Raw genomic sequence first — 11,803 nt, forward strand, 5'->3', positions numbered from 1 at the left:
GAAAAAAACCCAAAGCAAACAAAAAATAAATAAGTCTTCCATCAAAATTGGAAGTTGGCAGCAGTAGTTTCCCAGGCATAAGATTACTCAAATCAAAGGTAAATAATTGTGATAGCTGCCTGCAACCTAGTAGTATTGGACTTCAGCCTACTAGGGACCAAATTACTTTATAAACTCTCATACATGTTTTGCAGTGATACTATCTATTTGTCTATTAGTCAGTCACTGGAATCTGGAGGGGGGAAGGGAGAAGGAAAGAGGACATGCCATCAATATTCAACAGTGCACAGCTGTTTCAGAAAAAAAAAAATAAGAGAAGAAGTAAAGGAAATATTCAGCTCTAGGCTGTATTTTCGAAGGTGGTGTACACAGAATTTGGCCAGGTCACAAGGCCATGTGATTTCTTCTAATCACAATCTGTTGTTTCAGGTTTCTGAGTTTATATCTCATCTAGATTCCTATCTGTGGGCTCAAAGGCAGGACAAAATTGACTTACGGCAAGGCCAGGTACAAGCATTCTACACATGCATCTGCTCTCAAATCACCAGTACCATTGCTCACAAGAGTTCATGTTTACACACACTACTGCTCGTAAAGCCAGTGGTTGGGGTCGTGTGACTGCTTACATGCTCATTCCTCAAGCTGGAAATTAATTGCATTTAATTAAATGTAAAGTAGTCAATGTCAAAATCAGGCTTACAATGCCGAACCCCAAATGCAGGTATCAGCTCTTAAAAAAGCTGAAGTAAGTTCTTAGAGGTTTGAATCCATCCAAGGCTCATATTCTTTCCCCAATGGTGAAGGCTGACCTCTGCCACTTAGAGCAAACACAGCCCTTTGCTGTGCCCTTCAACAGTCTCAGGAGTAAGGCCAACTTTAGAAAGAAAGGGGTGTCAAATCATCATAGGGAATAATAAATTAGCCCTTCCAGAGTGAGAAGTGTTTCTATCTTGAACAAAAGGCCAACACAGAGCTGTCAGTCCCTACTGGGGATCCGTCCTGTTGCCACAGTATGCAGCTGTCTTCTCTCTTTCACTCAGAGAAGCAGAAGGGAGCATATGGTTTTGTACATTTATCTTCTGTGGCATGACCTTTTTACCTCTGCATAAGGGAAAAGGAATATTGAGAAAATCCCTACCTTTTTAGTGCTGTATTAATCACTGAGTGCAAATTTGCAATCATCTAAACTAAACACTTGAGTTTGACTTCTATTTAACAGAAATCTTAGCCCAGCAAATATGATTTCTGATTATCACTTACATTTCCAGGGTGCTGTATTAAAATGACAGCTGTAAAATATCATTATAGAGTGCACTAGAAACCCTCTCCTTTTATAGCAATCTATTTTTTTCCATAAATAGGAGAATGAACTCATTGAAATAGATATCATTAAAATGGATGTTTATTGATAAATATTACAGAATCAAATTACTATAGGAGTAACACACAATAAGACATATATTACTTGACCATTAGTTAGTACAGTTTTGGGTAGCTGAAATTTGCCAGTCTGGAGCTTTTTGAAGCAGAGTAGGTTCATTTTAATAGGCCATTGAAACATGGCATCTTGTGTCTTTCTGCAGTATATTATGGAGTGAAACAAGCTGCATTTCACTGAGAACATATTGCCTGCTTCTGGCCTAAAAAATGGATGAGAACACCATGTTCCATACATGTTGGGAGAACTGGCAAATTGTGGCATTTCTCCCTGATGACACAGAACTTCATGGAGAGTTGTGAGTCATACGAGGTAGGAATCTTGCCTAAACTAAGACATTTTTGACACCACAGGCAGCCTGCGTGGTGTCCAGCTGTCTCTCCAGAAGGTGCCAGCCTTTTCTAGATCTTCCTTCAGCTTCACTGCCATTTCTACACAGATGTCTTACATACTTGATATCATCTGGTGGATTTCATATGCCTGCTTGTTGGCATATGAATGACTGCCATTGCAACATCTACCTCCCATAATAAACCAGCTAGACTAGTACATAAATACTTCAGCCATGAGCTAGGGGTAGAGAGACATACGGATATTCAGGTGGATAGGTAAGCTCTCTCCAGACTTTCCATGGAGCTTTGCTGTTGAGGTATTCTCGTTCTTCCCAGATGATAGGAGATAAGTAACTGGGTTGCTCTTGGTGCAGCTGAGTTGGCTTAGCCAGCTGATGCATTTCTCACCAAGAGCTTCTGCTGCCTCGAAGATTCCTTCAAGGCCTTCTCCCTGAGCTCTTTGGCTCTTCTTCAGAAGGGGCAGAACTAAGAACAACTGCCTATCAACACCTCACAAAACTTCTCAAGTATCTCAAGTATCCTCTCTGTGGATATCTAACAATGACAGCAGTTTCAACCCAGTGCATTGAGGTTTCCTCTTCCAGTCATGATTCAGTCACTCTTATCAGAGTTCAGAATTACATTGCCACAACTGCTGCGGATACTGGAAAGAAGGGAAAAACCAGCTATTAAGCCAGAACAGATTAATTTAGAAATGTTCTAAATGCACCTGTTTCTCTATTAGTCTCAATATATATTTTTTTGGTTTAATGTATGAACTTTTACATGTTTATATTTGTCTCTAGTCTTTTATCAGATCTTAATGAGCATATAACAATAAATTATCCCAAACTTGTATGCTGTGATAACTTAAAAGTATGGCAAGGCTTTTGAGTTTTCTAGTGCATTAAAAAAAGATTACATTAGTGCTTCAAAAATAGAGTGAAGTAAATAAGTTCTGACAGTATAAAGAAATGTTGGAGAGAATAGAATCAAGTTAGTAAAAGAGCATCTATGTTTATTCAGAACAGAGTTTGATGTGCTAACTGTTAAACATTAATGTATTATCTTGATGGATTTTGTACCTACACACTTTAACATCACAGACAAAAAAGCTTTAAAAATAGCTCACTGTAATATGTGCTTCATTTATTAAAAATGTATGGGCAAAATAGATTGCATTTTTCATCATCTTCACATTCTTGTCATTGTTCTCACAGTGAAAATCACAAATTCTGTTTTGAAGCTGAAAATGAATTGCAGTTGTCATTAAATGTGGGTGTTTACAGATGTTATTAATTGACAAAATAGTACACTGTTCTCAGCAAGAGAATGCTTAATTTATACTCTAGAGAGCTGAAAGCTACCCTAAGAAGGAGAGAAGAGCACTTAGCAGCTTTTGAGACATGAAGAACATGGCACATGGACATTATCTTTTTCTTGCCTTTGCCTTTTTTATTGATAACCTGCAATTCTTTTTACTGTGTTTCAAATGACTTCTATCAAATTTCGCCAATAACTGGCAGCCAAAACATGGTTCTAATCCTTCTGATTTTATCATACCTTTTATGAAGTCTTGAAAATTATGTAGATGATGAGATGAGAACAGCATCCAAAAGCTTCTACACCTTTTGTTCCCCTTCTAATTCTGCTAGTGGCCTGATTCACAGAGTCACAAAATATCAATCAGCTTTCATTAAATTCAGTAGGAGATTCAAACTCCATCCATTTTTCAGGATCAGGAAATTAATTTCTATCAGAAATATTTTATGCAAAATATATCTGCTCTAAAAAAAATCTTTCCTATTTGAGAAGCATTTTGCTCCCAAATTTTTTTAACTGCTTTGAATCAATGGAAATCAGAATTAACACTTTTAAATTATGATAGGAATCTGAAGGCAGGACTGACCTGTAATTACCTTTTTCATTCCAAAATAATCTTAGTCTTAATAACATAAAATTAACTGTTCTCTTTCAGGAATCAAAATACTGGTGATTAAGACAGACATTCCAATTAAACAAGTATGTATGTAGGTTCTGGCAGGTAACAGAAAATAGGCAAAGTACAGAACGAACAATGCCTATATTTAATTTTCAAATTAGCCTGTTAAAATTTTTCAAAATGTTTTTGTTGTTTTAATAAGAAAATATAGAATGCATCTTGTGGTCAAAGCATTAATCTTTAATTCCCTAGTATGGTATCTATCCTAAGACAGCATATTTGAGTAGTAACATTTCTTATTCTCTATATATTTCAGTAGCACCAAGTAGCATGACTGTGACAAAAACATATACCAAGATGTCCCTCACAATTTTTTCTAATATGTGTTTTTTGTTGTGTCTTACTACTTTTTGAAAGAGAGATATAAAGGAAAAAAGTGGTCTATATAAAAATAACCAAAAGAATAAAAAAAATATGATACTGCAGCTGAGATGTATAGCTCATATCTGCACTGCTTCACACTGCAGAACCACTTTCCAGCATCATGGTGTTTTATAAATATGTGTTTGACAGCTCAGTAGCAAAGTATATTCCCACTTTGGGTGGAACATTGCAATTCTGCAGGATGTTGATTCATTGTGAGTTAGTCCAGTTGGCAAGTTAATTAATGTCAGTCAAAAAGAGGAGTTATAAATATCTCCATACACTATGCTCTTCCTTTTGCTTCTTCAGTCCTACTACATATGATGGTTTTGACCCAAGCCTGATCATTAGGTTAGCTTGAATTGTGTCTTGCTTAAGTTGATCTTTTAAACAGTTAACCCCTGCTTTAACACGGCAGCTCCTTACTGAAGGACATCTCAAAGCACAGCCCTTTGAGGCTCAGCAGGAGCTTACAGGCAGATGGTGATTGCTTTTGTGCTGAAAAATGCTTGAAAACAATCACACAACAGAATGCTTAACTAAGATTTCACCTTAGTCACACTGTGTTTCTTACAGAATTCTTCAAAAATATTTTCCAAATTGGGGGTCTGCTGAACATTGTCAGGAAACGGGTCTATTGGGTTTGCAAAATGCTGGAAAAAAAGGTGATTGCACCAGAGCAGACTATTCTTCTCAGATGAGATGGCAACAGCACAGTGCTTGTAGGGCTGGAGAGGGAGAAGCACTGCAATCATGTTTGTGCAGCAGCACTGCAAATATCTTCTATTTGCATTTGACAGTTTGCAGGTCCTTGGTCTGTACAAACATCTGCAGATGATGTGTACATCATTCTGTGTCCCCAAGGGAGTAGGTACCAGCTGACAGCTCTACGACTGCACCCTGAGCTCGGACAACTTGGGGGCTTTGATTCAGCTTTGCTGAAAGTGACCACTGAAGTCCTCCTACATCCTGTCTGAGAATTCACATTGACAAGTTTCCAGTGAGCTTTTTTTAGCTGGGTTCTTTCAACTGAGACTTTCCTCTCCACAAATTGTTCTTTTCCTGGTGTCTCTGTCTTGTTTTAATGGAAAATACCAGGTTCTGCTCATGTCCCTGTAAAGCAGCTAGAGACACCTGGGCAAGGGATGCAAGCATGTGGTGATAAAGACTGGGGCATGGCCAGAGCATTTCCAATCAGGTGCCTTCCTGCTCTCTGTTTACTGCTGCAAATACTTTCCTAGCAAGCCATCTCTGCCCCCACACTGACTTCAGGAGCTCAGGTGTTTATCACAGAGCACAGTGCTTATCACAGAGCACAGCCTCCCACTCTCTGGGCCAAGTTCAGGCAAGACAGACATTTCAATGCCTCAGCTTAATTATGCACAATTATTTATTGGCTCCCACATCTTTCCATTGATTGTTATGTCAAAACCTAATTTAACAGCAGTGGAGTGGCAAGGAACAGAGGGCACCCAGGGGCTTAAGGCAGTTATATTGTTCTAAAATATCCTGAATCATGCTGATATTTTCTCTCTAAGGAATTGAAGAATATCCACTAAAATCAGAACTAAACATTTTGACACATGAAGTCAAGGAGAGTTTTGCCATTAGCTTTATGCAGCATGATTAAACTATAGCAGGACAGCTGCTAACAGGGTAAAAAACTGTCCATGTGTTAATACATTTTCATGACATCCAGATGTATACATTTACAAGCCCAGGAAAGGGCAGCCTTGCTAATTTGAGTTGTAATATGTCTTTTCTAAATTGACAGAAATGTTTCTCTGTCTGCTACTCTTTAATATGTGGTAGATCCAGTCACCTGCCAGGAGAAATTCTAGTCCTATATTCCACTGCTTATTTGAAATGTTTATGTCTCATAATAAGTTGGAAAGAGCTTTGTCAGTAGACAAACATAATAAGCAGGAGCATACAAGTTGCAAATTCTAAGGAAAAGCCTAGCTTTCTTCTGAAGTGATCAACACAGAGCAGCTGAAGTCAAATTGTTAGAAATTTGAATGAATGAAGAGTTTCTCTTGCTCTGGTCCTGCAACCCAGGCAGCATCTTATGGGGCATTAGATGCATGACCCTCCCACTGGAAAAAAAAATCAGATTCTTCCATGTCCTGAAGTTGAGATTCTTTCATTTGTACATAGACTGTTGTATCATTTTTTTGGTGCCTTACAGGAAGGTGAGTCATTAGGAGAAATGAACATGGAAAAGGCTTGACAGTCTGGCAAGAGGAGGATAGGAATAATGAATATGGGTGAGGACATGGGAGGAGAAGGCAGAAGAGATGACTAGAGTGTTGATATTGCCTACAACTGACAGCCTCAGAAAAACTAATTAGGGCTGAGGAAGCAGAAGAATTCCATATGAGAAAATGGAGTTTGAATATTAATAGGCTCTTCTCTATTATTTTCCAATTTTAAATCTTTCTAATTTAAAGGGGCTTAAAGTTTGGGAAAACACATTTCCTTTTTCTTGTGACATGATGAACAATGCAAGGATTAGAAGATAATAGTTTTTGCAAGGGTCCAAACCCATGTGTATACTGGGGTTAGCGCATAGCTAATGCACAACTGAAGTTGCACTTATATAATTCCCTCTTTAAGGGTTTCCATGAAATTTAATGGTAAACTGGGCTCTGTTTCTGAATAAGCTTGGCAATGTCACTCAGTATTTGCCATCAGACAAGGAAAAAGCATTGTACACTGTATTTTTCATTTGTTTTGCTATTATGCTGTTTTAAGAATGATTTACCATTGCTTGGCTCTGTGATTCATTTGATTGTTTTCCCTCATTTCGAGATGAATCGTAGTTTTTAATCTGTTTGCTGTCATGTCTCATTTCACTGAAACACACATATTGCTCCTATTGCCATGCAAATAGGTGCTACATAAATAAAATGTATTATTATGATTATTGGAGTAAAAGAACCCGTAGTCATCTGTTACAGAGTGTGCTCTTTGCCAGACTCTGTGCTCATGCTCACAGTCCCTCTCCCCGCTTCTGCTGGCAGAGCTCTGGTGAGACGACGTTTCTGAGCCGTACCGGCTGAGAAGCATCAGGAGGACCAGAGTAAATGGAAGTAAATGGGGCAGGTTTATCTCTGATACTTCCACAGAATTACAACTTGCTTTCCTGAGGCACAAAACAGAGATGAGAATCCAGCTGTGAGTTTTGAGCTCATCAGCCCTCAGGGAATGGAGATGGCAGGTTAGCATTTGGGTGAGAAGCCTCCCAGGAGCACCCATAGCCACAGTCTGACAGCCGTATTCCCCCGTCTCTCTCCTGCACTTACCTGCTGGATGCTCTCCTGCCTCAGCTGCCTCCCTGAGGAGTAAAAGCAGCAAGTGCAGATACACAAAAGCATCCCCCCCCATCTGCCTTTGTCCAGCTTTTCTTCAGTCAGGCAGTGCATGGAAGAGCACACATGGGGATATAGGAAGCAATCCTGGGGTGGGTACAGCTTGACAGGGCTATGTGGTCCTCCCAGTCTTACTAACAACACTGCTGTAATATAGTGAGGTGTTTGTTAGAGTGTTTGAATTGTAAACTGAACTCCTGGAGATATGAATGTGACAGCCAGCCATCTCTTGCTTTGCTCAGAAGGATGAGGACGCCTGACATGTTCACTTCAGAATGACATCTGCTTGCAGATAAGAAAGCTCAAGGAATGTATTTTGGAGTGCTGCCTGCATGGGTGTGTTGTGGGGAGAGGAGGAAGAGATCTTACTTACATTCTATTAATCAAGTTGTTCTGCTATAAACCAGAATATATTTTTGTGCTAAATTAGGCCAAAAGATTAAATGTGTTTCCTGGATGCCGGGGTGGAAAGGGCTGATCTATATCAGTTCCAGGGGCTGATCTATATCAGCTCCAAACACACAGTGATTCATTATACTCTCTGGACTCCTGAGAGAGCCTAGTTAGCCTGCATTGGTTACATCTTGCTGCTGCTGCCACTTTCTCTGCTGGCAAACCTACGGGCACTGGATTTCCTAATTACTTGTGTTCTTCCTGCAAGCCAAGACTGGCCATATTTTATAATGCTCCTAAGGGAATGAATATATTCGGCCTGTTGAAGCTGAATGCTCTCTGGATTCTTAAAGGTTTTCTTATCATTTATCCCAGCCACCAGCTGGGGTGTCTTGCAATCTGCTTCCCTTGGATTTCTGATGACTACATGCAGGGAGCTTGCACTTACACTACAGGGGTACCTCAGAGTGGAAAGAAAAGCCTGGCCAGGTATAGGGCACAGGGAGAAGGAAACTGCCAGACTGCAGTAGCTCTCCATGTTATGGAAATGTTATAAGGTTTAGGACAGGACACACAGAGGATTTTAAAGCCCAGTATATATTGTAGGGAGCATGGAAGGCAGGGCAGCTGCTTAAGGAAGCAGATTTCATGTGATACAGTCTCAGGGGAATTGTTGGCTCTGAAAGAGGAATTAGGAGCAGGCAGGGAAAGAGATGGCTGAGGTATCTGGGAAAAGGCACAGCTTGAGAACACAGACACTACAATGTATGCATGCAGTGCCCTTTAACCTTGACCTATAGAGACTTACTCCACACCACAGTGTCCCCTTTCCTTGCAGGACTCTAACAGCTGCTGGTGGCACTGTCAGGCAGAGAGAAAACTATCCTGAGTCCTGGCTGTAGTATCACATGTCGTGTCAGCAGCAGTGGCAACCAGTTACATGCAATGTGTTTGCAGAGTGAATGCAATGTGGAAAACTCACTTGAGCATATTGGGGGCTGGCAAGAAGCATATGGTGCAGAGAAAGCAGGAGACAAATGACCTCAAATACCTTTGTGGTAGTGCAAAGGGGCATGGGAAGCTGCACATCTGATGTGAGCCTGCAGAAAGCTGAGCCCACGAGGCACTGCAGTGTGGACACAACTGTGTGAAGCCAATTGGCAGGGCGAACTTGAGCGCCTGTGCTCACCGCTCCAAGCAGCATGGCTGAGTCACTCCCCACTGAGCTGCTCTCCCCGCTAAGGCTGGCAGGCAGTAGTGCTGGGAACTGGGTAAGAAACAACCCAGCTTCTTCAAAATTCGGTAATCATGTCAGTACTGCCTCAGTTCTCCACCCTAACACCTCTGCAGCTCAAGGGTGGCAAATTACCAGCACTGAGATCCTCTGCTCTTTTGGTTCATTTCTGTTCTGACATCAGCTGAATCCTTGAAGAAATGTCTTATGATAAGCTAAAGCAGAGAAGCAGAAATAATAGTGTATTTTTAATAGTGACAGCTTTTATTACCTAGCTGGCAAGTCATCCAAAGCCACCTCTGGACTTGTGCAGGAGGGTCAGAGAAGAAAGCTACCAACTGACCTCCTTGACATCTCTTTCCTTAGTTAACACATCCCAGTGTCCCCCAGTGTCAGCCTTGTCCCAGTTCTTACAAGTGATCCTCTTTTAAATCCAGCTTTTCATGGCCACTCTCAAGGGTTGTTATAACTCCAGTGGTTAACTTGCTAACAGCACCTGCTGCACATTCCTCCTTCCCCGTCTCCACGCTCTGCCTCCCAGCGACCAGGGGACAGCGACTTTGTGCTGGCAATCTCTGCTCAGCAAGGAAGGGGCATCCCTAGGGATGCTTGTCTTGCTGGAGTGGTGCTTGATTCATGTCAGGAGCATTCTGAAAATGTACTGAATTTCACTGATTTGCCAAAGGAGAAATAGTTGTGAACTCATCCCAATAAGAAACTTTTCCTTTGATGCCTTGAGAAGGCTGACCTAGAACAGAGGCTAGACAGAATTAAGTAGGTATTTCTTGAAAGGCCTTAAAGGCCTTAGGCAGTACAAGAGCCTGGCTAGGGGTACACCCAAGATAGACCCAAAATGGTCACAAAATGGACAACAGGTCACGAGGTCTCATATTTTTTATAAGTTTTGGTCCATCTGCATATTAGGCTTAATTGTCAATTACAGCTTCAGATTATGAAGTCCCATCCTTCTTGTTATCTCTCTTCAGTCCACCATTGTTTATGCTTTTGGGTCTGAAAATTGTCATGATTGTCCTTGGTATCAAGCTAGAAAAGGAATTGTTCTGTCTACCTGCTCTGTGAAGAGAGCTCACTTACACTTAATACGAAGCTCAAAACTACACATCTAGGCACCACAGAATATGAAAAATATGAAAGTTAAAACTTTAAGCATCACCCTCATAAGTAAAAACCAGGTCTTTTCTGTGAGAAGTATCACTGCTTGCTTTGATGGGACCTTTAAATACAACAAGACAACATTTGATGCATGACAAAAAATATGAGAGAACAAAAAAACAATGGCCCTGGATGTAGCTGGATGTATTGCTGATCTAGACAAACAGATGCTGACTCATTGCCAGCTCATGTGAACACAATCATAAAAATTTACCATTTTAGTTGTTTTCTGGTTAAGTGAAAAGCCTGGAAGAGTTGTGCATGTTCACTGAGGTGTACAATGTCAAGGGACAGATCAGCAGTCTCCCAGCTGCTGAGCACATGTGAGACATTTATGCTGGTCTGAAGTAACACTTCCCGTCTCAGAAAAAAACCCTTACATGCTACAGGAATTGTCTGGGGACTCAGTTTCTCTGCTTTGACTGTTTCTAATAAAAAAAATAGAATTTGATTTCATTTTGGGTTTCAAAGAATTGAAAGAAACATCAACAAGAAATATTGAGATAGTCTCAGAAACAGCCCATAAGTAGAAAAGCTGAGCAAGGAGGATTTGTAGAAGTTGCCTGATACAGACAATGCAAATGTCTGTGCCACTTCAGAGCTGAGCCTCCAAGCCTTGAGCTTGATGGAACTGGATGAACTGTGAGGGCAAGGCTTGGGCTTGCTTCTGTGCTTAGGTTTCACTGCCGGGAAACCAGGATGCTTCCTCCAAATTGGAGGCAGAGGATGAGACAAAATTGCAGACAACTGTAGGTAAGCAGTGAATGTCAGGGAGCAAAAGTGCAGCAACAATAAATGAAAATGACTCTGTGGGTTCACCTTCCAACTAGCTCAACTCCTATGAAGCATGGGATCTGTGGAAAAGATAAGGGGGTTTAGGCAAGGGGAACAGCTAGTTAGTCTTGGATGGAAAAAAGGGGAAGAAGGCCTTCCTCTATCACTTCACAGAAAATTCTGCCTCTTGATGAAAGTGTGAAATGCCTTACAACATTTCCGTTTTATTATCTGTATGATTGAAGAGACTTTCTTATTTACAAATAGAAGAAGAAGGAGAACATTTATCTGGAGTTGCTGAACTTTTATTTACCACTGAATCTTAAAGACAACTTCAAAACTGCTGTGTTCCGACTTCCATGACAACTTGCTCAAGAACTAGTATATCCATCATGAAATACATGTTCTAAAAAAAAAGTCCTCTGCAGAATTTCTGCTACTTCAGCTGAGCAATTCAGACTATCTATATCTCAGTAACATCTGGTATATGTGTTTGCTGCTCAGCTTTGGTTTGTAAATATGTTTGCTCTTAGCAGCATTTGTTAATATAATTTTCCTTGTATGGGTGGATTATTTTTCACTGTGTGGCACTGTTAAGAATTTCCTATTTGTAACAACATATCTTGGCAGTTCTGTCAAAATACATACAATCATTAAAAGCTAATAGGTAACCAGTACTAAATTACACTGAATGTTGTTATGTTCTAGATTTAAGTAATCCTG

The sequence above is a fragment of the Pseudopodoces humilis genome, chromosome 1 (assembly GCF_049639895.1).
Source record: "Pseudopodoces humilis isolate 2021_Gansu_Grassland_sample_001 chromosome 1, ASM4963989v1, whole genome shotgun sequence".
In the NCBI taxonomy this organism is placed as follows: domain Eukaryota; kingdom Metazoa; phylum Chordata; class Aves; order Passeriformes; family Paridae; genus Pseudopodoces; species Pseudopodoces humilis.